We start from the raw sequence: 24,660 nt of genomic DNA on the forward strand, positions 1-24,660 counted from the left end.
TTATTAAATAAATTGCTAATGACCATCCGTAGGTCTTCACCCGCTTGGTCAGTTGCTGGCCTTGGGTACACTCTCACTGTCTGTTCTCTGCCCCGTGCACCTTGGCTGCATCTTTGCTCACCCCGCCTTCTGTACCCCTGCACAAGGTGGCACCAAGAGCCGGCTCTAACCTGCACCTTCCGTCCTACTTGTGATCCTCAGGAGGGAGGAGGGGAAAGCTGAGCCAAGTGATCTGCAGGTTAAGAGCTGTCACCCCAATTTAAATTTTACAAAACCGGGGATATATTTAGGCAGGAGAGCAGGCAAATCTGCCCTGGGGCTGAGTGCCTCTTTCAGCTTCCACGGGTGGGTAACAAATCTCCCCAAAACTTAGTGGCCTAAAAAAACATCCCGTGGTTTTGGTGGGTTGGGATTATGAACAGGGCAGAGTGGAGATGGCTCATCTCTGCACCACAATATCTGTTGCCTCAGCTGGAAACCCCAAAGGCTGGGGGCTGAAATCACTGAAAGCTCGTTTGCTTGTTTATGGGCAGTTGGCACTGGCTGTCAGCCAGAACGCCTGCACGTGGCCTGGGCTCTCTCACCATATGGTGGCCATGAGCATCCCAAGAGCAAGTGCCCGATGGAAGCTCTATCAGTCACCTTGTGACGTGGTCTCAGCAAGTCATGCAGGGTCACTTCCACTACATTCTCATCAGGGCAGTCATCAAGGCTGGCCCACATTCTAGGGGAAGGAAATCAGACTCTACCTTTGGTTGGGAGGAGCATGTGAGATCAGAAATATTCTTGTGGCCTTTTAAGGAAAACACAATCTGTGATAGAGCCCAAAGTCTGTGAGAACAGAGGATGGGCTGGGAGTCAGATGGACCAGAGTTCAGGTCCTAGCTCCACTGCTCAGTAGCTCTGTGGCTGGAGGCATCAGTGAACCCCTAAAGCTGTATCCTTTCTTGTGAAATGACTGTGGTTTCTAACGGATTGAGTCGGGACCATGTTACACTGTCATTAGCCTGAGGAGAGGCTGGCTGCCCAGGCGTCTGGGAAGGAGGTTGAAGCAGCCTCTTCTCCTTCCTTAGTTAAATTCTCCGCTGCTCTCAGTGCACTCGCACCTTGGCAGGCTCTTTCCCCATTTTGCGCAAATTCTTTGTGATGGGTGTCCCCCTCCCTGAATTCACAGTCTTCCTACCTTCTCCCCATACTAACTGTGCTGTGCTGAACACTATCCCCCAACGCCTGAAGATTCCCACATCCTAGTCCCTGGAACCTGTGAACGTGTGGCCTTACATGATAAAAAGAGACTCTGCAGGTGTGATTAAATCAAGGCTCTTGATATAAAAATTGCTCTGGATTGCTGTGGGCCCAGTGTCATCGTAAGGGTCCTTAGTAGAGGGAGGCAGAAAGGTCAGAGTCGGAGAAGATGCGGTAACAAAACAAGAGGTTGGAGTGACGCAAGAACAAGGTTGCGAGACACAGAATGCAGGCAGCCTCTGGAGGCTGCAAAAGGCAAGGAAATGGATTCTTCCCGGAAGCTGCCAGAAGGAACACCGCCTTGCCAACACCTTCATTTAGACTGTGACCTCCGGAACTCTAAGATAGTAAATTTGAGTTGTTTTCAGTCACTAGGTTTGTGATAATTTGTTACAGCAACTGTAAGAACCTAATACACTAACCCTCATCTATTTCTTGCTTCCAATTGAAGAGAGTTTCCCCATGATCCGTACTGCTCACTCAACATTTATTCATGCATACCTAGAGTCTCCCAGACCCAGGGTACTGCCTGTACTGCATTTGGGAAACACTCCATTGGCACAGGAATTGTGTCTGAATCACCCCTGTGCCCCCACACCATGGTGCCCACAAGGGCCTTGTACATAGCAAACACCCAGGAAACATTTATTTAATTATTGAGAGAGCTCGTGTTGCGTTGCTATCCTCGGTGAGCCTCTTAAAACCTTTTTATCACCAGACCTATTTGTATTTGTCTGGAGCTAGTCGTTGCACATGATGGTAGGAGAATGAAATGAACAATTTCATTTTTGCTACAAGGAAATAAACATTTTATTCATGGACTTTATCATCCTATGTAACGGAATCTGAGAACGACACTGCATTTTGTGTCGGCTGCCTGCATCAGACATAGGGCAAATCTATTTGATGTGTGTGCCTCAGTTCCTGACCCTGTCTTTTTCTCAGTTCATTATTCTTACCTCTTTCTCTAGTAGTCTGCATTCATAGAAAGAACAGAGATTTTTAAGTATTATTCATTCCTCCAGAATCTTGGACTTCCCCAAATAGTAAAAAGCAAGTCGCCCATCTATAGATGCCTGGTTAAGTGGTTCTTAACCAGGGGTGATTTTGCCCCCTAGAAGACATTTGGCAATGTCTAGAATGTCTAGAAGGGGTTGATACTGGCTTCCAGCAGACAGAAGCCAGAGTTGCTGCTAAATGTCTTACAATACACAGGACAGCCCCAAATGTCAGCAGTGCCAAGGTTGTGAAACCCTATGCTAGAGCAATAGGCCGTGGGGAAACTGACTTAGCCTCCCCAAGCCTGAGTTTCCTCCTCTTAGATGGAATTAACAAGGTGGTAATGAGTTAAAGTTAACTGTGAAGCGCTTAGCGTGGTGACTGCCACCCCGTAAGCACTCAGTAAACCAGGCTAGTATGCTTGTTATTAAGAAGAACAGAAGAGGGCTCCAAACTCTGTGACATGAAGCACTCGGAAGAAGCTAGGACTGGAAAAGCAACTCTTGAAGGACAAACACAGCCGCCATCTTGGGATGTTTGGAGGAGGGAGGAAGTCATCTCCATGGGTCAAACTGAGATGAACAGGGCAGAATTCTAGGGAATGTGTTGGGGCTCAAAATAGAGAAGAGTGCCCTTCCTGGCTGCTGGAACACAGACCCAGTGACCTGGACCCTGGGGACAAGCAGAGGGGCCGTGGCACACCCCACCTCACTTGAGGCAGCGGCCGCTGCCTGGGTGGGGAGCAGCCAGCAACGTGGCCCTTCCTTGGGCTTCTCCTGATAGAAGTTCTGTGAATTCAGGCACAGGGAGAGTTCAAGATATCCCACTGGAAAGTCAATACAGTCATCCGTCCATATCCACAGGGGATTGGTCCCAGGACCCTGGCAGATACCAAGCTCCACGCTTGCTCAAGTCGCTTATATAAAATGGCATAGTATTTGCACAGAACCCATGCATATCCTCCTTTGTTTTAAATCATCTTTAGATTCCTTGTAATGCCTCATTCAATGTAAATGCTATGTAAATAGTAGTCAATACAGTGTAAATGTTATATAAATAGTTGCCAGCACACTGCAAATTCAAGTTTTGCTTTTTGTAACTTTCTGGAATTTTTTTTCCAAACATTTTTTGTCTGCAGTTGGTTGAATCCCAGATGTGGAACCTGCAGATATGAAAGGCTGACTGTAGTCTGCCTGCCTTGCTCTTCAGTGCTGATGTGTCGCATAATTAATCAGGTCAAAGAAGGAGAAGGCCTTTCGTGCACCGCCTTCTGTGAGCGTACAGTACTGGGGAACAAATGCAAAAGGGCTATTGTAGGCATAATAGATGACAGAGTAGGAGTTGGTTCATTTCAGGGGAGTTTATCTTAATGTAATTTTCTCAGTTAGCGAACTTGCCTAATGGTGGAGGGGCACACCGGCTAGCACATGTTCAGGTACCTAACAGGCACGTTGTTAGTTTGCTAGGGCTGCAGTAAAGTACCATAGACTGGGTGGCTTAAGCATCAGAAATGGATTTTCTTACAATTTTGGAGGCTAGAAGTCTAAGATCAAGGCATCCACAAGTTTGGTTCCTTCTGAGGCCTCTCTCCTTGGTGTGTAGACAGCCGTCTTCTCCCTGTGTCTTCACATGGTCTTCCTTCTGTGTTTGTCTGTCCTAATCTCCTCTTTTTATAAGAACACGAATCCTATTGGCTCACCCGCCCCCCAGTGACCTCATTTTAACTTAATCACCTCTTTAAGGACCCTGACTCCAAATACAGTCACATTCTGAGATGCTGGGGATTAGGACTTCAGCATAGGATTTTGAGAGGGAAGTAATTCAGCCCACAACAGACACCGTTAGAATTCAGGGCAGCGCCTTTTAAAGCGGACTCTGGTGGGTAAGAGAGAATTTGTGCATTACAGCAGGCCTTGGAGTTTTTGTGGCTCTCACAGCCTCACAAAAACCAAACTCCAGGACCGTGCACACCTGAGTTGGGAGAGGCATGATTCAGATTCGGAAACAGGGTCTATTCTATGCATAGCAGGTACGGTAAGAAAAAACATAGCTAAGAAAAATACAGGCAAAATTAAAATCCCTGTACTTTACCGTAATGAATTGTATGTTAGAGAAAGAAGTATCCTGGGATGGGAATCCTCAGGCAGCTCTGTGTTCTTCATTTTACTGTGTGTTGTCAGGTGTACCCCTCGAGGTGTAGGCAAGCCCCATTGCTGCATCTACACAAGCCAGCAAGGCAAAGACACCTTGCTACAGAATCTGAGCCAATGTTTTATATTTTACCTCTGTTATTCGTCTACACATTTCCCTTTTCTTGGAAAAATACCACATTGCCTCTTGATTTCAATGTTATAGACATTGTTTTGCCCTGGATGGCTAGGCTCTCTGTTCAGTTCACCACACATCATATCTGCCACTTATTATGTTAAACACACACATAATAAAAGTGTAGAGAGGTGTATAAAACAACATTGCTTCTCTAAAGATTCAGCCCTACCACGTTTGTTCATACATCACTTGGATTTCTATTAACATAGTAAAAAATGTTCTGCAAAGTGACTTTGAAATGACAGTGCATTTCTAAGCTACTAGTAAAGAAATGCTAAGGGGGCGGGGAGACTTTTGCTTTCAAATACTAGCATGATTCAGGCCAAAGAAGCCTCAGGCCAAAGCAATCTGAGCCCTTTGAGCTTTTAATTAATGGACTGATTATATAGTTCAAGCCAGTAACAAGGGAACTGTGTGTCTTAGCCTCTGTCTCTATCACTGCACAACAGATTGACCCAGCTTAGGAGCAAGTGCCTGCACCTCTTTCTTCATGGGTTCATCTCACCCTCTCTCCATCCAATACACTTAGCTCTCTAACTGACAGGTCAACAGAGCAAAGTGTGATAATCCGACACCCACTGGAAACGGCCCCTCCAGCAGGGGGAGCTCACCCAAGAGCTGGTCATCGCCCCAGCGTCCATCTTTCCCACATGACAGTATGAAATGCCTCACCTGAGTTCAGGTAGGGGGTACCTCATTTTCATGAGAAATGAGATTCTTCTGACCAACTTATTGTTGATGAAGCCAGGCTGATTCCTAACAAGCACTACACTCTTTTATAAAGAATTGGGAGAGGGGGAGGGCATTTCAAAGAAGGGAAACACAATCCAAGTAGATCTTTGTCTCAAATTTCCCTCCCACCAAAAAAAAAAAAAAGTTTAATTTTCAAATCTATAGGCATAAAGCCTTGTTACTTAAATTTTAACCCTCACAAATGGTGAATTCATCTATAGTCGAGATTCTCAGTAACAAATGAAACCTAAGTCAAACTGGCATTAGAGAAAAAAAAAAAATGAACTGATTAGCTCGCATAACTGGGACGTGGGATTTTAGCTAGAGCCAGATCTGAGTGTTGGTGGGAAATACTCAAATAGGAACAGTTAGTGGTGGCACCAGCCAATCAGAACAGTGCACACTGGTGATGTCAGGCCTGCATGCGCCATCAGGGCGGGGCTCTCAGGAGTCTTCTTTCCCTCTTGACTCCCCCTCCTCACCATCAGCTTCACTCTCAAATAAGTCCTGACCTCATGTCGCGCAAAACCCCAGCAATAGCTCCAGGTGCACAGCCCCAGGAAAGTTCCTTCCCAGGGTTCCAGCAGAATTCCTGGGTCCAGAGCGGATCAGGTGTCTAGCCTAGACGAATCACTGACCACAGGCCTGGGTCAACTCAGGGGAGCTGGTGCAGAAGCAAAACCCTGGGGTCAGGGTGGCAGAGGGCTGGCTGCCCAAAGTAAAGGCAGGCGGTCGGCTAGAAGAAGAAGAAACAGAGGACGCAGAAGCCATGACAATCACGTCCACGCAAGTCATATGATAGTAGATGGCGCTTTGGGCCCTGACTATGGTTTCTGGAAATGTCGAGAGGATCATGTTGCTTTAATGACTTGCCTCAAGTGCCATTAATATCCTTGTCCTTAAAAAGATTTCTTTTATCATTGACGGAAATACTTAATAGATGTAAATTTTACACTCTAAGTAATATGCAGCTGGCATTAAAACACGCACACAGTGTGAAGCATAGGTCCAAACTGACCATCTGCCTGAGCCGGCTACCCAGCGATCTCAGGTGTGTTTTCATGGGGTACGTGGTGGCTCTGGCAGGGGAGCTATCTCCCAGTTCCGTACAACCAAGGTGCTCTGCAAATATCCGATAACTAAACATGTGAGGCTGTTTGCGTCACTACAGCTGAGCTTTCTTACCTATTGATAAAGACTCTCAACCATCAGTAGGAGATACAGTTTTAAAACATTGTTTATAGAGACTGTAACGCAAATTAGTGTCACAAAATAGACTCAGGAACTGTTCAGTATTCATGACTTAAACAGGCAGAGTGTTGACATCCTGGAGTCTGTGGATTTTTTTGGTTTGTTTACATTTAGTAGCTTTTTTAGAGAAGACAAAACTGGGAAATGCCTCCTTAGTCTCCCATAAGGAGGGGTTCTGATGATATGCATCTACTTTCATCTTCAATGAGAATGTGTCTTTAATTCTTTTTTTTTTTAACATCTTTATTGGAGTATAATTGCTTTACAATGGTGTGTTAGTTTCTGCTTTATAACAAAGTCAATCAGCTATACATATACATATATCCCAATATCTCTTCCCTCTTGCGTCTCCCTCCCTCCCACCCTCCCTATCCCACCCCTCTAGGTGGTCACAAAGCACCGAGCTGATCTCCCTGTGCTATGCGGCTGCTTCCCACTAGCTATCTGTTTTACATTTGGTAGTATATATAAGTCCATGCCACTCTCTCACTTTGTCCCATCTTACCCTTCCCCCCGCCATGTCCTCAAGTCCATTCTCTAGTAGGTCTGCATCTTTATTCCTGTCTTGCCCCTAGGGTTCTTCATGACCATTTTCTTTTTTTTTTTTTTTTTTTAGATTCCATATATATGTGTTAGCATACGGTATTTGTTTTTCTCTTTCTGACTTACTTCACTCTGTATGACAGACTCTAGGTCCATCCACCTCACTACAAATAACTCAATTTCATTTCTTTTTATGGCTGAGTAATATTCCATTGTATATGAGTAATATTCCATTGTATATATGTGTCACATCTTCTTTATCCATTCATCTGTCGATGGACACTTAGGTTGCTTCCATGTCCTGGCTATTGTAAATAGAGCTGCAGTGAACATTGTGGTACGTGACTCTTTTTGAATTACGGTTTTCTCAGGGTATGTGCCCAGTAGTGGGATTGCTGGGTCGTATGGTAGTTCTATTTTTAGTTTTTTAGGGAACCTCCATACTGTTCTCCATAGTGGCTGTATCAATTTACATTCCCACCAACAGTGCAAGAGGGTTCCCTTTTCTCCACACCCTCTCCAACATTTATTGTTTGTAGATTTTTTGATGATGCCCATTCTGACCGGTGTGAGATGATATCTCATTGTAGTTTTGATTTGCATTTCTCTAATGATTAATGATGTTGAGCATTCTTTCATGTGTTTGTTGGCAATCTATATATCTTCTTTGGAGAAATGTCTATTTAGGTCTTCTCCCCATTTTTGGATTGGGTTGTTTGTTTTTTTGATATTGAGCTGCATGAGCTGCTTGTAAATTTTGGAGATTAATCCTGTGTCTTTAATTCTTAATTACAGTTTTTGCCAACTACCTTTTCCCATTTCTCTCGTGTTTTTAAGAGAAAGGAGAAGCATGAGTGTGTTCTGTATGCCCATCTGTTTCTGTACATCATTTGAAATCTCAGGTAATTGTTATTTGCTGAGCAAGGGCCTTCTGGCTAGGGCTGGAAAAAGCAGCAGCTAGGTTCGAGAGTGGGAGTTTTATTGCTACATTTAGCATATTTCTTCATTCGTGCATGCATGCCTTTGTCATAAATGCCCCCACCTCATTCCACAAAAGGTATGAAACGGAGCTTCATTGCTGTCAGTTCATGCTGGCATAAATATTAAATTCTGTGTAATAATCACTTGGGCTATTCCTCCACTTGGTGCAGTGTTACTTACGGCTAATGCAAAGTCTGTTTTCTCATCAGAGATTAACGGTCTTTTTTCCTTGATCGGGATTAGATAATGCTTCCTTCACAGCTCTTCTTCAGTTCCAAGAACCCATCCACTTTATCTTTGCTGACCTTGCCCCGGCAGGCAGTGCCGGGATTTCCTGCGGGCAGTGGATTGTTTCAGCATTTTCAGGCATTCCTGCAGGCCGTGGAGAGGGAGGGGGATTTCGTCCCCGCAGCCTGGGGGTCCTAACTACCAGGCCCCGGCACCTGTCCTTCTTAGCAGCAGCAGTATTAGTAAAATGCGTTTCCAGATAGTGTCCTGTGTCTGAAGTGGGCTTTTTATCTGTTGAAGTTGGATGCAAGCAACAGAAATTAACTCTGTGAAGTGTATGCAAAAGAAACAAAATGCATCAGAAGGCTGTGTAGGTGTTCATGAAATCAACAAGCAGGTGTCACAGCAGGTGGGACCCAGAGTCAGGGGAGACCAGGGGCAGCAGCATCAGAGCGTGGGCTCAGCCCCAGCTGTCTGCCGAGTCCTGGAGTCAGACTTGAGAGTGATTCTGATGGCCTGGTTTGGGTCAGGGCCCACCCATAGCCAGGGGACGGTTGACTTTGATGACAGACTTTACTGGGGATGGGGTGGTAGCAATCAGAGTATTTTTACCAAAATGAAGGGAGAAGAACTGGCATGTGGGGAGTGGGGAGGAATATGTCCATTCCCTCCCGCTTTCCCAGTCTGTGCTTATATTCCCTCCGTGTCTGATGAGTGTTCTGTCAGAAATCTTTCACCTGTGTATACAATTTACCTTTAATATTGTATTCTCGATACCGTCTTCCATTTTGCTGAGTTAATTTTATTTCCATAAAGCTGGGGAAATCTAGACTTGCCCACTGTTTTAAATAGACTACTTTTTAGAACAGTTTTAGATTCACAGCAAAGGGGGAGGTACAGAGGTTTCCCATACACCCCTAACCCCACGCATGCATGGCCTCCCCATTACCAGCACCCCACCAGAGCGGACTGTGTGTTACAACTGACGAATGTACCTCTTCACGCAAAACCCATAGTCTCCATTAGGGTTCACTGTTGGTGTGGTACATTCTGTGGGTTTGGACCCGTCTACAACGATACATGTCCACCATGATAGTATCATCCTGCATAGTTTCACTCCCTACAATCCCTCTGTGCTCTGCCCATTCATTCCTCCTACCCCCCACCAACCCTTGGAACCACTCATCTCCACTTCTTTCTCCCCTGTTGGCCTCTGTAATGATTGTTTACTTGATTAGGTATAATTTAGTCTTGCTCCTTCTTTCCAAAATCAAAAACTCTTTGGAAAGGGCTCAACTTTCAGATTGACGAAATTACCTGCAAAACTTTCTAAGACTCCCCTCAAAATGAGGTCATAGCCATTAAGGGTGTGAGAAAATAGAGGCCTGTACTGATTGCAATCCTACAGTCTTCTAACCCATCCTGACTTCTTTCCCATTTCCTCTTTTTATATATATTTTCCAACATCTTATAGCTTGCTTAGTAGGAGGATTGGTCTGAATTGCCTACTTCACTAATACCAGATACAAGAGTCCCAGTTTTATCTTTCTTCTATGGTGTGAAACAGACTCAAACACCTGAGAAATGGGCCAGGCTGTTGTTCTGAGGGGGTACATCAGAACAGCAGGAAGAAACAGGAAATCTTATTAAGTGAGCACCTACTGTGTGCGTGAGTGAGCCAGGGCTGGGTCTCCCCATCTGTGACCTCATTCACGTCTGGTGGGGATTGATGAGGACCTTTAACCCCACAGTGTCTCAGTGTCTGATTATCTCTCAGTGGTAATGAAATACCTGCCTGCAGGGCTTCAGTGAGGGTTGAAAGAGTTAGTTTGGCAAAAAGTAGGTCAATTAACCGTGGCCCCTGCATGCAAAGCCTGTTATCTCTCTGTGATCCCGAGAGGCAGCTTGTTAAAACCTCAGCCTGCAGGTGTGCTAGACACCTTTCTCTGGATTTTCGTTCATGGAAACCCATTCAGGACTTCCTCTGCTCTGTTTCCTCTCCTATTGTTGAAACACTAAGGAGAGCTCATTGTAATTAACTCACCACTATCCTGGATGAAGTCATTTCATGCTGGTCTAGGCACTGGCTTCCGGAAGAATTAACCACTGCCCAATAGGAATTCTGTTGACACAACTGTCTCAGTTTTGGTTGTCCCAGAAGCAGACACTGAGACAGGGATTGGGTGCAAATTGTCTATTTGGGAGGTGATCTCATAAAATACCAGCAAGGGAGTGGAAAGTGAGACAGGGAAGGGAATGCACCAGTGCACTTTGCATTGTCCAGCCAGCTACCGCTGTGGGCAAAGGGGGCCAGTCCTGCTCGGGGAACCCCAGGAGACCGTGGAGGCTTAGTTTACCCGAAGCGATGGAGCTGGGGTATTTATATGTCAATTCCCATCGGTTGTGGGGAAGGGGCGCTCTGAGTGGGGCTGATTCCCCACCACTCCAGCCCATTGCACAGGTGGGCAAAGGGCTCTGGCTGCCAGAGCAAGATCTCAGACAGAGAAATGGAGGTGCTGGCAGGTGGCACCAGCCTGATGTGCACTAAAGGGGTACTGGGCACTGTGCCAGGGCACTGTCAGTGTCTCTTAAAACTAACTCCTCCATCTCTTCTGGTCTCTGCCCCTTTTTAAGGCAAATTAGTAGTGAGAGGCAAATGGTCATGTGGCATTCCATTGATCAGGCACATATGACAGTGATTTTGATTCCAGAATTTGTCAGGCTTTGCCCTCACTAACTTCTGCACCCTGACTCGGCTCACAAGAGCCAGATGTGGACCCCATGCAAACCAAACCCAGGGGTGGTCCGTTCTGGAAGGTAAGTCCCACGGGGCCTCTCCTATGGAGCAGGATCCTTGCAGAATGTTTTCCCTGACACAGCCTCCGTGGAGTGGCCCATAACTGTGTCCAGAACGGGTAGGGCTCCAGCAGGGTGTTCCTAGGGGTGGGTGGTCTCGGCAGTGAGGCTTGAGCCTCCCCAAGCCTGGGAGTTTCCACGTCTGCACCTCCAGCATCATCAGTAGTGCCATGTTTCCATAGCATCAGAATCCCACACTCTTTTTCTGGCTGGAGTGGTTGTTAGATGCAGCCAGAAATGCAGGCACAGCCAACCGCTGCTAGGGTTGGGTGACCACGCTCCTTGAAGGCTCGACCAAAGTCACCTGAAGGTCACAGCCTGCAGCCATCCAGACCAGCTTCATTTAGGGTTGACAGCCCCATCTATCCTCCAAAACTCTATGGGTCGGAGAATTGAGTTGTGATATATCTTGTATCCCATACCCAGAGCACAAAAGAACTCGTGTCTTTTGCACACTCAGCCATGGAGACGTTGCCTTCTCTTGCTCTTTGTAACAAGTAAATATAGTTTAAAGGGAGGAGAGAATGAGATTTGCTGTTTTAAAATATATTTTAATAGATTGAGTTTGTTCTCGTAAGGCTACTGTGGGGTCTGAGACCCCAGTGTAGCGGAATCCTTCCTTACAATTGCTCTACAGTGGACAAGTCACGTACATTCTGCTCTGGGCACTGTTCTTAAACACCTGTCTGAGCAAGAGTCTGTGGCTCTTCTATAATTATGCAGACCACACTGTCTCTACCTTCCAGTAGCTTGTGGTCTCCTGGAAGCAATAAGAAATCAAACAGCAGAGTTTTTACAAAAGCCACTGATGCATTCTTCCCTGGTGGCGCGGTGGTTAAGAATCCACCTGCCAATGCAGGGGACACAGATTCGAGCCCTGGTCTGGGAAGTTCCCACATGCCGTGGAGCAGCTAAGCCCATGCGTCACAACACTGAGCCTGCGCTCTAGAGCCCACGAGACACAACTACTGAAGCCCGCGTGCCTAGAGCCCATGCTCCGCAACAAGAGAAGCCACCGCAATGAGAAGTCCGCGCACCGCAACAAAGAGTAGCCCCCGCTCGCCGCAACTAGAGAAAGCCCACATGCAGCAGTGAAGACCCAAACACAGCCAAAAATAAATAAATTGAATAAATAAATTTATTTAAAAAAAAAAAAAAAAAGCCACTGGTGCTGAGGCCCAAGCAAGTAGTCCAGGCAAAAACGCTGTAGACATTCAGGAAGAGAGCCCCAGGGACTAAGGTGGTCCAGCAGAGCTGGTAGGAGGGGCCAGGATTTGCATGGGACCATCCTGGATAAGCAGGGTAGGGAAAAGCTGATGGGAGAGGGTGGTCAGTGATTTTAGGCACATCTGGGGACAGTGGGGAAATCAATTTTGCCAGAGTAAAGGGATTGTATGAGGAAGTATAGGCTGCATTCTAGGGCAAGCTAAGTAAACTGGACTCAGTTCTGAACTGGGGTAGATGGTTATATACACAAAAGAGCACTGAGGGAGGACCCCAGGGACACTGCATTCATGAAGCCTGTTGGGAAGCAAGGTACTAATCCAGGGAAGAAACAGGAGGGCTTGAAATGGGGGCGGGGGCAGAGTGCCACCTTCTCATGGTGTGAGCCTGTGCGGGCCGCACAGTCCCCCTGAGCTCAGTCCCCTTATCCTTGAACCGGTACTAATGATCCCTGCCTCAAACAGTGATGGTTACGATTATATGCGCTGTCATGTGTGCATGCCTGACGGTGTACCCAACCAGAGGAGGTGGTCATGACGTTAGGGCGATGACGTGGAGTCTTGGCCCAGAGCCAGTTCCGAGCAGCTCGCAAGAGCCAGTTGTTACCACCTCTGTCCAATTCCGCACTCCATGGCATCATGAGAGACTCGAAGTCAGTCACGGTGGAAGTATTTACACCACAGAAATGGGCAAATGCTACTAATCTGGGCTTTCTTTTTCCTCCAGAAAACCAGATGTTGAACCTTGATCAGTGCACCTCTGGCAATCTAAAAGGAAAATAAGAGCCAGATGTGAATGTAATCAAAAGAGGGAAGCCTAAAATAGCAGGCCTGAGCAGATTGGGTTTGTGTGTCCTGTTGGCCCACACCCTTGTAAGGTGCTTTGTTTTTATCTTGGTTTTCTTTGGGGGTTTGGGGGTTTTTTTCATCCAGCACAGTCACTGCTTCCTGTCCGGAGTCTCTGGCCCTCCTTCCAAAGCTGAGCTGTTTGGAGACTGGAGGAGGGAAGTAGGGGGTTCAATGTCATCTTACTAAAAACATTTACTAATAAAAGGTTTAGTGTTAATATAGCAGCTTAAGATCTCTCCCAGCTTTTACTCAGCAGCAATGGATTGAATCGTTGACTGGATTTTACTATGCTGTGGTTCCACTGAGGAAGACCAAGTTCTTAAATCATGAGCCTGACAGGTGCCATATTTTTGAGCCTGGAGCCAAGCTGTGACCTTCTAGTTTCACAGTAACTAGAGCTGGGTGACATGCATAATAAAGGGAGTACATAGAGTATTTTTAAAATATGGAAGGAAACCAAAGTCAGAAGTGTCAGTCTGAAACTGGTTACCAGAACCTAGGTGATCAATCTTCTCCCCTGTCTCAGGATTCTGATGCAATAAGTATGGTGACTTTCACTTGGCAAAAGGATTTTGAAATATGTGAGTTTGAGAAGCTACCCCATGCCAAGGACCATGATCCACATGTGATGTAATCTTCACAACCACCTTATGAGTAAGGTTTTAGTGTCTCCATTTTACATACGGGAGAGAAAAAGCTCAGAAAGGTTGGTACCACTCCCGGTGACCCACAGGTGTTAATGACTGAGTGGGGATTTGAACTCGGGTCTATCTGCTGGCCTCTGTTCTAGCCACTATCCCCAAACTGCTTCCCAGTTGGAGGCTCCTCCCTGATTCATAAGCTCACCATGGTTTCCTCTGCCTGGAATGTTCTCCCTACTGTATATCTACTTGACTATCTCCTTTTCATTTAAGTCTCATCTGTCATCTCCTCTGAGAGGCGTTCCTTGGTCACTGCTTTCTAAGTAAGCCCTCCCTAACTCTGCCCACCTGTTACTAGTCGCTCCCTGTGCCATTGCCCAATGTGATGGCTTCCAGAGCATGTGTCACTCTCTGAAATTATTATATTGTCTGTTTACATACTGTTAATAATCTTGCTCTTTCTAGAGCATAATAGTTCTGTCATAGATGTAGTAATACATAAGAGTTCATAACACACAGTAGCCATCCGATGAATACTGAAATAATGGACGGATGGATGGCTGGATGGATACATGAATGGACAGATACATGGATGGATGCTTGGATGCCCGGATGCAGAGATGGATGTGTGAGTGGATAAATGGATGGATACATGGATGGATGGGGGTGTGAATGTATATATGGATGGATACATGGATGGATGGGGGTGTGAATGTATATATGGATGGATACATGGATGGATGGGTGTGTGAGTGGATAAATGGATGGATACATGGATGGATGGGGGTGTGAATGTATATATGGATGGATACATGGATGGATGGGTGTGTGAATGTATATATGGATGGATACATGGATGGATGGATGTGTGAATGTATATATGGATGGATACATGGATGGATGGGGGTGTGAATGTATATATGGATGGATACATGGATGGATGGGGGTGTGAATGTATATATGGATGGATACATGGATGGATGGGGGTGTGAATGTATATATGGATGGATACATGGATGGATGGATGTGTGAATGTATATATGGATGGATACATGGATGGATGGGGGTGTGAATGTATATATGGATGGATACATGGATGGATGGGGGTGTGAATGTATATATGGATGGATACATGGATGGATGGGGGTGTGAATGTATATATGGATGGATACACGGATGGATGGGGGTGTGAATGTATATATGGATGGATACACGGATAGATGTATGAATACATGGGAGGATGAACTTGAACAAGCTCAAATTGGCCATGGGAGATTTCTTTCCAGTTCAGGCCTCCTGAAATTATATTGGAGCCCATCTCCTAAGTCCTCCTGAAGGGGTCCTGGGAAGCTCTCCTGGAGACCTCTACACTTTCCTCACCATTCCCCACCAACCTGAGTATCGGCCTCCCCAAAGGAATAATATTATTGATGGAGAGAGGTCAGCAGAGATACAGGCTGCTGGTTGAACAAGAGCTGTGTTGAAACCAGGGAAACCCCAAGAGGAGACCTGGCTAGGAGTAGCTCCCCTGGTATGGCCTTTGGGTGAACCCCTGTGTGTCTCCCCAGCCTTCCTACCAGTTCCAGGATCATCCAACCCCAGGAGTCACAGATCCTGAGGATATATAGACATCAAAACATACATGGCCTGTACTATCCAGGCTCACCTAGTCTAGAAGAAAGGGTAGCTGTATAAACAAACACTTTATAATTATAAATATAAAAGCTGTGATGAAAATGACCTTCAAGGGCAAAACAGGACAGTATGACAAGGGCAGAGAGGAAGGCATATCTGTGTCTGCCTGTAAGAGTCAAGGAAGGAAGAGACAGCCAAGCTGAGACTTGAAGGCAGGCCAGGGAAAGGGTGTGCAGGCCCAGGAAACGTAGGCAAAGGCACAGAGGCTAGAGCTGCTCACTCAACGAGTGAGCACGACAATAAAGGGTCTTGTGTGGCCCGCTGTGGGGTTTAAGCCCAGATCTGTAGGCAGTCGGGACACCTGAAGGACTGAACTCAGAAGGATGTTATGATCTGAATTTTAGGAAAAGCTCATTCAGGCACAAGACACATGTTAGGGGAAGAGGGAAGAGGCCACGAGGCCGCTTAAGAGATGATGGCAGCCAGGACCAGAGCAGCAAGGAAGAGAATTCAAAGATGTGCAACCGATCTGAGAAGCATGAAGAAAGTAGAATCAAAATGATTTGGTGATTAACTGGACATGGAGGGTGAAAAGGAAGCTTTGTGGCCATCCCCCAGCCGGAGAGAAGGTTCCTGACCTGCTTGTTGATCCCCCTTAGATCAAATGCACTGGACTCTATACCTCAACCTTCCAGCTGCTTAAAGGAATGGCAGAGCCCCAGGCCCCAGCGAATCCCAAATGCCCAGCCCTGGACCAGCATCAAAAACCGATGGGGGTGTTAAAATCACAGAGGCTTAAGCCCTCCCTCGGACCTACCAGCTCAAGAAGTTCAGTGTCAGGACCTGGGAATCTGTGTCTTTAATTCCACAGGTGATTCTGGGGCCAGAACCATAGGGCACGCAGTCCGGTAAACACTACTTCAGCCTCTCCGCGGATACTGGGGGAGGAGTGTCAGAAGCCCGGTCATCCCTCTGTGCCCACTTGCTCCAGGCCAGCGCAGTGTCTCCCGCAGAGCAGGTGGGGGCTGAGGGTACCTGGATGGCTTTCCCATCATCCACGCGCTGGATACCAGTTCTGTGCCACCCAGCTTGTCGTACGTGGGCGCGAAACCTCTGCGGAGGCCAGCAGTGTAATGTGTCCTGGGCACAGTCTGGCTGACTTGGTGTTAAATCTAGACAAAGAAGTCGACCTAGAATGTTCCAAAGCAAAGGCAGTAGTTTCCCTGCCCAACGCTGTCAGGAAATTAAATGACTAAACCAGCAATAAAGCAATGGGCCAAACAGTCAAGTTTGGGCACAGCTTTAACGACTAATTTCTAATGAGAGTTTCAAAACACTACTTTTCCAGAGCAGAAAATCAAGTTGTGCTCATTTATAACCCATCATCTGCAGTGAGTCGGAGGATATTTTTTTCTGTGTTGTCAGTTAATTTTCTGAGCCCATCAGAATACAAAGTAGGGCCGCTGGGCCATAAATCAGCTCTTTGGGACCTGATAAATGGTTATTGTACAAATCCTGCATTTGCATTGGATCTGGGGACATAAATCTACTTTTCATGATCTTACTTTAAAAAAATTATCCCCCTGAAGTCAGAGTGAGTAATTTATACCGGCATTCTTTGCCAGCTGTTTATTTTTCTCACCTTTAATGACTGACTTTCCACTCTCTGCATTTACACTATATTGTAAAATGTCACTCATCATGTAGAAGAAACTCCCAGGACTTCAGTTTGAATCTACCCACCAGGAATAATTTTATAACTTTTTACTCAGCCATGAATAACTATTGTTTGGGTAAGGACTGTCATAATTTACTAGCATTAGAAAGAACCTTACAGACCATCGATGAACCTGCCCTTTGTTCTATAGATGGGAAACCAAGGCTCAAGAGTGGCAGTAATGTCACCAGCCCAAATTGGTGACAAGACGAGGACTCCTGCTTGAGTTTGGGAGAAACAAGAATCCTTGATACCATGAAGAAACAGCTGTAACCTTCATGATTAAGAATAAGTGAAACATTCATTCAAAGACAGTGACGTGAATTGATAGGAACGGCCAAGGGGAGAGCAGGGTGCTTGCTCCCTCATTCATTTGTCATTCATTCATTCACCAGGCAACTAGTGACCATGGCCCATTCTGCTGCAGTCATTACAAGTAAGAAGAAAGATCCCGTAGATGAGACTCAGAGAGTTCTTCGTTTGACCCAGCATATGTCAAGCAGGCAAAAATGAAAGAAAATCAAAATACCCCTGTCATTTTTTGGCTTTCTGCAGTTCATTAGTAGAATATTCTGAAGAGCATCATGCGAAGGGTGTTTGGTTTTTGTCTTGTTCTGCTGCTGTGCTTTAATCACCTTGGAAACCATGGAGAGCTCACTTCCTTGAAGGTATTTTTCTTATATCTAACAGCTTTGGGGCTTCCCTGGTGATGCAGTGGTTAAGAATCTGCCTGCCAATGCAGGGGACACGGGTTCGATCCCTGGTCTGGGAAGATCCCACATGCCGCGGAGCACCTAAGCCGGTGTGCCACAACTACTGAGCCTGCGCTCTAGAGCCCACGAGCCACAACTGCTGAGCCCACGTGTCACAACTACTGAAGCCCACGTGCCTAGAGCCCTTGCCCCACAACAAGAGAAGCCACCGCAATGAGAAGCCCGTGCACCGCAGTGAAGAGTAGCCCCCGCTCGCCTCAACTAGAGAAAGCCCACGCACAGCAACGAAGACCCAACGCAGCCAAAAATAAATAAATAACAGCTTTATTGAGAACCCCACAATCTACCCATTTAAAATGTACATTTCAGTGGTTTTTAGTATATTCACAGAGTTGCACAACCATCACAACTATCAATTTTAGAACATTTTCATTACCCCCAAAAAAATCTATTCTCTTTAGCCATCACTTCCATTCTGCCTCTCCTCTGCCACAGACAACCACTAATCTTTCTACTAATCTACTACTAATCTATTTTCGGTCTCTATGGATTTGCCTAGCCTGGAGATTTCAGATGAATGCAGTCATACAGTGTGTGACCTCCTTAAGGTTCATGGTCTCTTTGTAGAAAGACATGAATGTGGGAACAGAACGTGCTTACTGTCCCAAAAAAAGACATTCATCCTTTTTTTCCCTCAACTTTATGAAAGTTTCAAACGCACAAAATGTTGAAAGAATTTTATAGCGAGCACTCATTCACCCATCGCCTAGATGCTACCATTTTCTTCTACTTGCTATATCGCAAACCTACCCATCTCCCCCATAGACCACCATCTTAGTGGTGCTCAAGGAAGCAACTTCCAACCTTGCCATCTTGAGAAGGAAATATATTCAGTTTTGCACAATAAAATGTCAATGTAGGAGATTTAAAAGCCAAGAATGTTAGTAAATTGACAGTAGAGGCCCTGAAAGACAAAATTACGTTCAAAGGTTGAAGAAGGCTTGGAATAGCTTTCCAAGAGACCATGTGTTAGGGACATGAGGCCCAAGGACTGGCCAGGTTTGGGAATGACAGATCTCTTGAAGGGACCAGCCGACAGCTTGGCTCAAAGGTCCACACTGGGAGAGCCAGAGAGTAAACCACATGGTTTCAGGAGATGGCAGCCTTTTCCTGCATCTGCTAATTTGGCCATTTTTTTGCGATTCAAGGGTTTAGTTTATTTTGTGTCAATTTTGACTTATACATTTGAAGGGAAGGCGCTTTTCTTTTTCTCTTGCATAGCAGAAGCTTTTAGAAATGTGACTATACCCAGAACCCCAGCTCCTCCCAGGAGTAAGAGCCCAGCATCATATGCTCAGATGCCCTGGGCTGTGGTCTGGACAGGCAGGAGTGGAAATGGTGCGTGAAGAGAGGGATCAGGACACTGGGGGGGTGCTGGAACCACATACCACTCACTCTCTGCCTCCCAGCCCATCCTTGACCTTGGCCTTCAAGTCCTTTGTGCCCACCCAGGAGCCTGGGGAGAATATGCCCGCTCTTGCCCTCTGATGCCACAAGCCTGTGTGTGTGAGTGGTGTGACTCAAGAAGGGTTGGATGACACTGGGCTGTGTGTGAGTGTGTGTGTGTGTGTGTGGTAAAGACACATTTAATTTGTGTTCCTATGAAGTGAGAAGAAAAGGTCTTGGCAAACAGTTCAGTAGCTCCTGCCGATAAGTGCACGGTAATTCTTTTTAATGAGAGAACTAGCCTTGATATGAGCCGTATTAAGGCTTCCATTGGAATGGGAATTCAAAATGCTCATCTTGGTAATTTACTCATCAGTCACCAATGTTTACCAAATGCCAGTGGATGCCTGGGGAGAAGAGAAAGCAAAGATAAATAAGACATGTCTCCTGGACCTCAAAGAACTCTTGTCCAGTAGCAGAAAACGTACAATTATGACATGTCATTTTTATTGTATATACACTTATGATTAGATTGGGCCGTATGAAACTGCTGATATTTGATGGGTTTTGACCAATAAAATGACAGCTTTATGATTCAACCTAATATTTATATAGTATTGTATCAGTTTGCTAGGGCTGCTTCTCATTGCGGTGGCTTCTCGTTGTGAAGCACGGGCTCTAGGCGCGCAGGCTTCAGTAGTTGTGGCACGCGGGCTCAGTAGTTGTGGCTCACGGGCTCTAGAGCACAGGTTCAGTAGCTGTGGCGCACGGGCTTAGTTACTCTGCGGCATGTGGGATCTTCCCAGACCAGGGCTCGAACCCATGTCCCCTGCATTGGCAGGCAGATTCTTAATTACTGCGCCACCAGGGAAGTCCTGTCATGTCTTTTAATATCTGCATGGTGTTTCATTATCTGGGTAACTAATCACTTTTGATAGACAGTTACCTGGTATTTCTTTAATTTTTCTATAATGAACAGTGACGGAAGAAACATTCTTGTAGCTAAATAACTCTGCCAAATAAGTTTGAGTAATGCTGTGTTCTGAGGCCCTTTCTCGGATATTCACAGTGTGAATCTACATTTTCAAGGCTCTGAGAAGCCCTGCAAAGGAGGGGAAGCTTTGATTTTATTAACCCAGCATTCCCAAATTTTAGAAGTTGCTCCCTTACTATTTCTTTAGGCTAAATTATTAGCAAAGGAATTTCTAGATCAAGGAATATATAGAGTTTTAAGGGATTTTCACTTATTTCCTTCTAGGAGTGTTGTTTTAGGAACTGGCGATGTTGGAGACAACTCTTCCTTCTTGGCTAAACTGAGATGTTCTTTTAATCACAATTAGATGAAAAGTTCAAGACACAAAAAGCATATGCGATGTTCTTTTTAAACAACCAAGCAATCAAGACAAGTGCAAAGAATTACCTGGGTTCTTTTTGAGTCTTCTGGGAAGTCAGTTTAGAAGAGGTTGATTCATCCAGAAAGCGTAAGTTTTCTTTTTCTAGAGTTCAGACAGGAAACATGTAAAATGAGTAAAAGTCTCTCGTGTGGACCATCCCAGAGGGTCCTGGGAGATTTTAAATGCTGCAGTGGACCGTTGAGAAATGTCCATTGTAAATACTACTTTTGATATAAAACAACAAGGCTCAAAGTAAATGTTTTGGACGGGCTGACTACTCTTCTTATATTCTGCCTCCATGCAACCCTACTGGCTTATTTATTTATTCAGCAAACACTTGCTAAACTTGCACCACGAGCTGGGCCCTAACTAGGCCCTGAGGACAGCTGTGAACAAGCCTTTGTCCTCTTGTAGACCTTACATTCCAGTGGGGAGACGGGCAGTGAACAAGTAAATCAATACATAACCACATTAGCAGGCTGACTGCAGGGTGCAGCACGTGCCAGTGGGGGAAAGCAAGCAGCCTGATGGGATGGGGAGTCGATGGGAGAGGCCCCGTAGATGGGCGGGGTAGGAAGGAGGTGACATTTCAACTGAGGTCTGAAGAATGATAACGAGCCAGCCAAGCAGAGAGCTGGGGACAGAATTCCCGGCAGAAACCAGCAGCTAAAACGAAGGCTGGGAGGGTGGAGGGCTGGGGGCCTCAGGTCTGGGGAGCAGGATGGGTGGATGGTGGGGAGGCAAGAATGAGGAAACAGCTGGCGTCCTCGGGCAGCGGGAGGCTCAGAGGCCCAGGATGCGTTGTCGCCCTTGTCAAAAGCTCTGTGGCTCTGCACACCTGAGCGCACCGGGGCCACTTACCCACCGCATACCGCGTGGACCAGGCACACGGCCGTCCTCACACGCCCTGCAAATGCTGGGACATTGACTCCTCAGAATTCCGTAGCTTGTCCTCCCGTTTGCTTTTCATGCACTGGCATTTTGCTCATGCGCTCACCCGTCCTTGACTAAGACCTGCGACGGACCAGACGTGTGACAAGTCACTGGGCTTGGGAAGAGAGGGAGACAGCCGCTCCCCATCGTGTGCACTCACCACCTCGTGTGCGAAGTGCAGTGTCTGGCGATGAATGCCCTCGGCGAAGGTCCGCATCAGGGGGCGGGGAGCTTCCTGCCTTGTTCACTGCAGTCTCCCCAGTCCCTCGCAGAGCTCTGGGCTTCTAACATGTCTTCCAAAAATACGCATGGAGTGAATGTAGGACATCAGTGCCCAGGGCTCTGTGGTGGGAGATGCCTGCCAGCTCCTTCCCACAGGGGAGCCAGCGGAATCACCTGCTTGGGGGATAACTCAGCTAGACCATGGGCCATGCCAAGGTCAGTGGAAATGCGCTCCAGGCGAGGTCTCTCCGTATGCAGCCCAGACCCTCTCGGCTCCTGCCAAGAACCATGTGGCTCTCCCCACAGCCCAGCCTCCGTAAGAAGCAGTGTCTGCAGTCGCTCACCACCTGGACTCCAGTGGAGGGAGGAGGCCTGTCCGCCAAGCCAAGCACACGCCCATGAGAACCTCCTCCGTGGCAGCTGGCCAGGCTGTGCTCACCGACCTTCAAGGCGTAAAGCCGGGCTCAGCCATCCATCTGTCCCACTGTGGTCCCTGCAGCAGCCTCACTCATCGACTTCTCGAAAGTGCCGATACCTCTGCCCAGCTTGGTCTGAGCTGAGCTCAAAGGCTCAGGGGCTGAGCAACGGCCATGGCCTGTCAGTTAATCACCCAATAAAAATAAACTGAGAACGAATGCAGGGGTTTTGACTAACTTTCCTGTGCTGGTCTTCTGACATCCCGGTTTGCTCTCCCACGTTTCTTCAAGACAACCCACCATGGGAAACAGCACCTGGCCCAGATACCACCACGCCATCGCCTTTAGTGGACAGAAGCTGAACTTGACCTGCAAGCTGTACAGCCCTGGGCAGAGAGGCCCCCAACCTGGGCCACACGCTGCAGGGGGCTTTATCTGTCCCAAACTCTGAAATGCTGAAACTAGTTTATTTTATTTTGCTTTTCAGCCTTCTAATAAGTGTTAGTAAAGTTGGGCACTCATGGACGAGGGATGGCCTCACAAGCCACAGGATGCTGAGCTACATGCCTGCAGGGTGAGGAAGAAATCCAGCCTCTGTCCTGGAAATCAGAGAAAGAGAGGCTGCTTTGTCTCAAGTTGGTCACCCCAAATCTCCCAAAGTGAGTGTCTAGGGAGCTCCGTCCCCCTCCTCACTTGAGTGGCCTTCTGGAAGACCCTTATACACTGGAAACCCTGCCTCCAATCACCATCCAAGGGTCCTAGGCCCAGGCCCACCTTCCACCCTGGCCTGACTCTACCCCAGCAGATGGGCTTGCAGGACAGAGGCTGGCCCAGGGCCAGCAGGGCCCCCTTTGCTTCCTTGGGGGCATGACGGTGATCCCTGGGGGCGGGGCTGCACAGCCCTGGGTGGGGGTGAGGGCTGGGCTATGGGCGAACCTTGACTGCAACGCTTACATAATTAGACCTGAGGAATGTGGACCTTCCCTGTGCCCTGGGGACGTTAAGGATGGGCCCATGAGTGGCCACTGAGAACTGGACCCCATCGCACAGCCTAAACATGGTCTGGTGGGATAGGAAAGTGAAAGTCTCCTTTTAAGAAGCCTGATAAGACAGCAGAATCCTGTCATCGTATTAGAAACGCACAAAAAACGGAAGGGGCTTGTTTGAGGGCAAAGTGGAGGCTGGCGTCGAGAGCGGTGCCTTTAGTTTTCACTATTTATAAACGTTGAGATTTTCTAGGAAGAGATGGCCGCTTCTCTAGAGTTAGGCTTAGCATGAGTTGTTTTCTTCCTGAGGATGTTTTTTGGCCTCAGTGGTCCTAGGTGGAGGCGTGTGGGCCTGGAGTAATTTCCTAGGGCACGTCTCAGTGTGGGGCTCAGCACCCCCAAAGTCCTGCCTCCACGGCCTTCATCCAGCTCAAGTCCTCCAATTTGTGATCCTTCAAGAGCAGGGACCACCAGCAGCCCTTATCTAGGGAAGACGGGGAGAGAAAAGGACTACCGAAGACGAACTGATTTAAAGTGGGGACCAAAATCCAACTCAAAACCAAAAAAAGATTTGACTGAGATCTTATTTTGGAACAATAAATGATGAAAATCAGTTTGTTTCTTAGTTTGTTTTAACCCCAGCCATAAGCTGTTCTCGGAGTGAACATGGATGAACCAAGGATTGTTTTGCTTTGACACAGTTTTTCCAACAACATGCATGACAGCACACGCTACACTTCACGCTCGGCTTGCCTGGCACGTTTACGAAGAGGTGTCCTTCCAAGCGTTTCATCCCCTTGCCAGAGGGCGTCACCTAATCCTGGGCAAACCACTTGTTTTTATGATGTTAATTTAAATTTCATTGGCTCCGTGTTTCTGTAAATTTGTTTTGGTTTTACAGTTGCACAAGAATTATGTCCATATTGTAAGTATTTAAGTCACATCATAATAAAATTATCAGCCCACGTAAGAGCTCTATGATAATTTTTTAAAGGACCTCATGTTAAGTTTTTGAGTTACTTTGCCCTCATCAATTAACCCTACTACAATCTTTTAAATTTTTATTAAGCACCTGTCTGCTAAAAAATGTATGCTTTTTCTGTCCTTATACATTTGCCAGCAGCCGTGCAAGTATCTTTCACTCAAATTTTTAGCCTCTTTACCCAGAACGTGAATTTGCAAATACATGCTGCAAAACATTCTTTTTTGAGGCCCTGATAAACTCATTCTCCTTTCTCTTCTTCTGTCTGGTGACTGGTTTCTCTCTGCTGCTTCCTCATTGTCTGGGGTTTACTTAGGCTAGCATTGCTTTGAGCCTCTTC

General features: G+C 46.7%; 1 protein-coding gene and 1 long non-coding RNA gene across 4 annotated transcripts in view; one reads left to right on the forward strand and one right to left on the reverse strand.

Annotated features, from left to right (window-relative positions):
• The window catches only part of CDH13 (cadherin 13), a 1,051,470-nt gene that overhangs the window by 961,312 nt on the left and 65,498 nt on the right, over positions 1-24,660 (forward strand). The window lies entirely within an intron of this gene.
• On the reverse strand, positions 12,331-22,270 carry LOC132353289 (uncharacterized). 3 transcript variants are annotated; one of them, XR_009498992.1, is made up of 5 exons: positions 21,875-22,270; positions 21,643-21,795; positions 20,808-20,883; positions 16,329-16,683; positions 12,331-13,154 (listed from the first exon to the last, which is right to left on the reverse strand). It is a non-coding gene; the product is annotated as an uncharacterized LOC132353289 (long non-coding RNA). The 3 variants fall into 3 exon arrangements; XR_009498993.1 differs by having other exon boundaries at positions 16,329-16,449; positions 16,547-16,683; positions 21,643-22,270; XR_009498991.1 differs by having other exon boundaries at positions 21,643-22,270.

This window comes from Balaenoptera ricei, chromosome 19 (genome assembly GCF_028023285.1).
Source record: "Balaenoptera ricei isolate mBalRic1 chromosome 19, mBalRic1.hap2, whole genome shotgun sequence".
Lineage (NCBI taxonomy): Eukaryota > Metazoa > Chordata > Mammalia > Artiodactyla > Balaenopteridae > Balaenoptera > Balaenoptera ricei.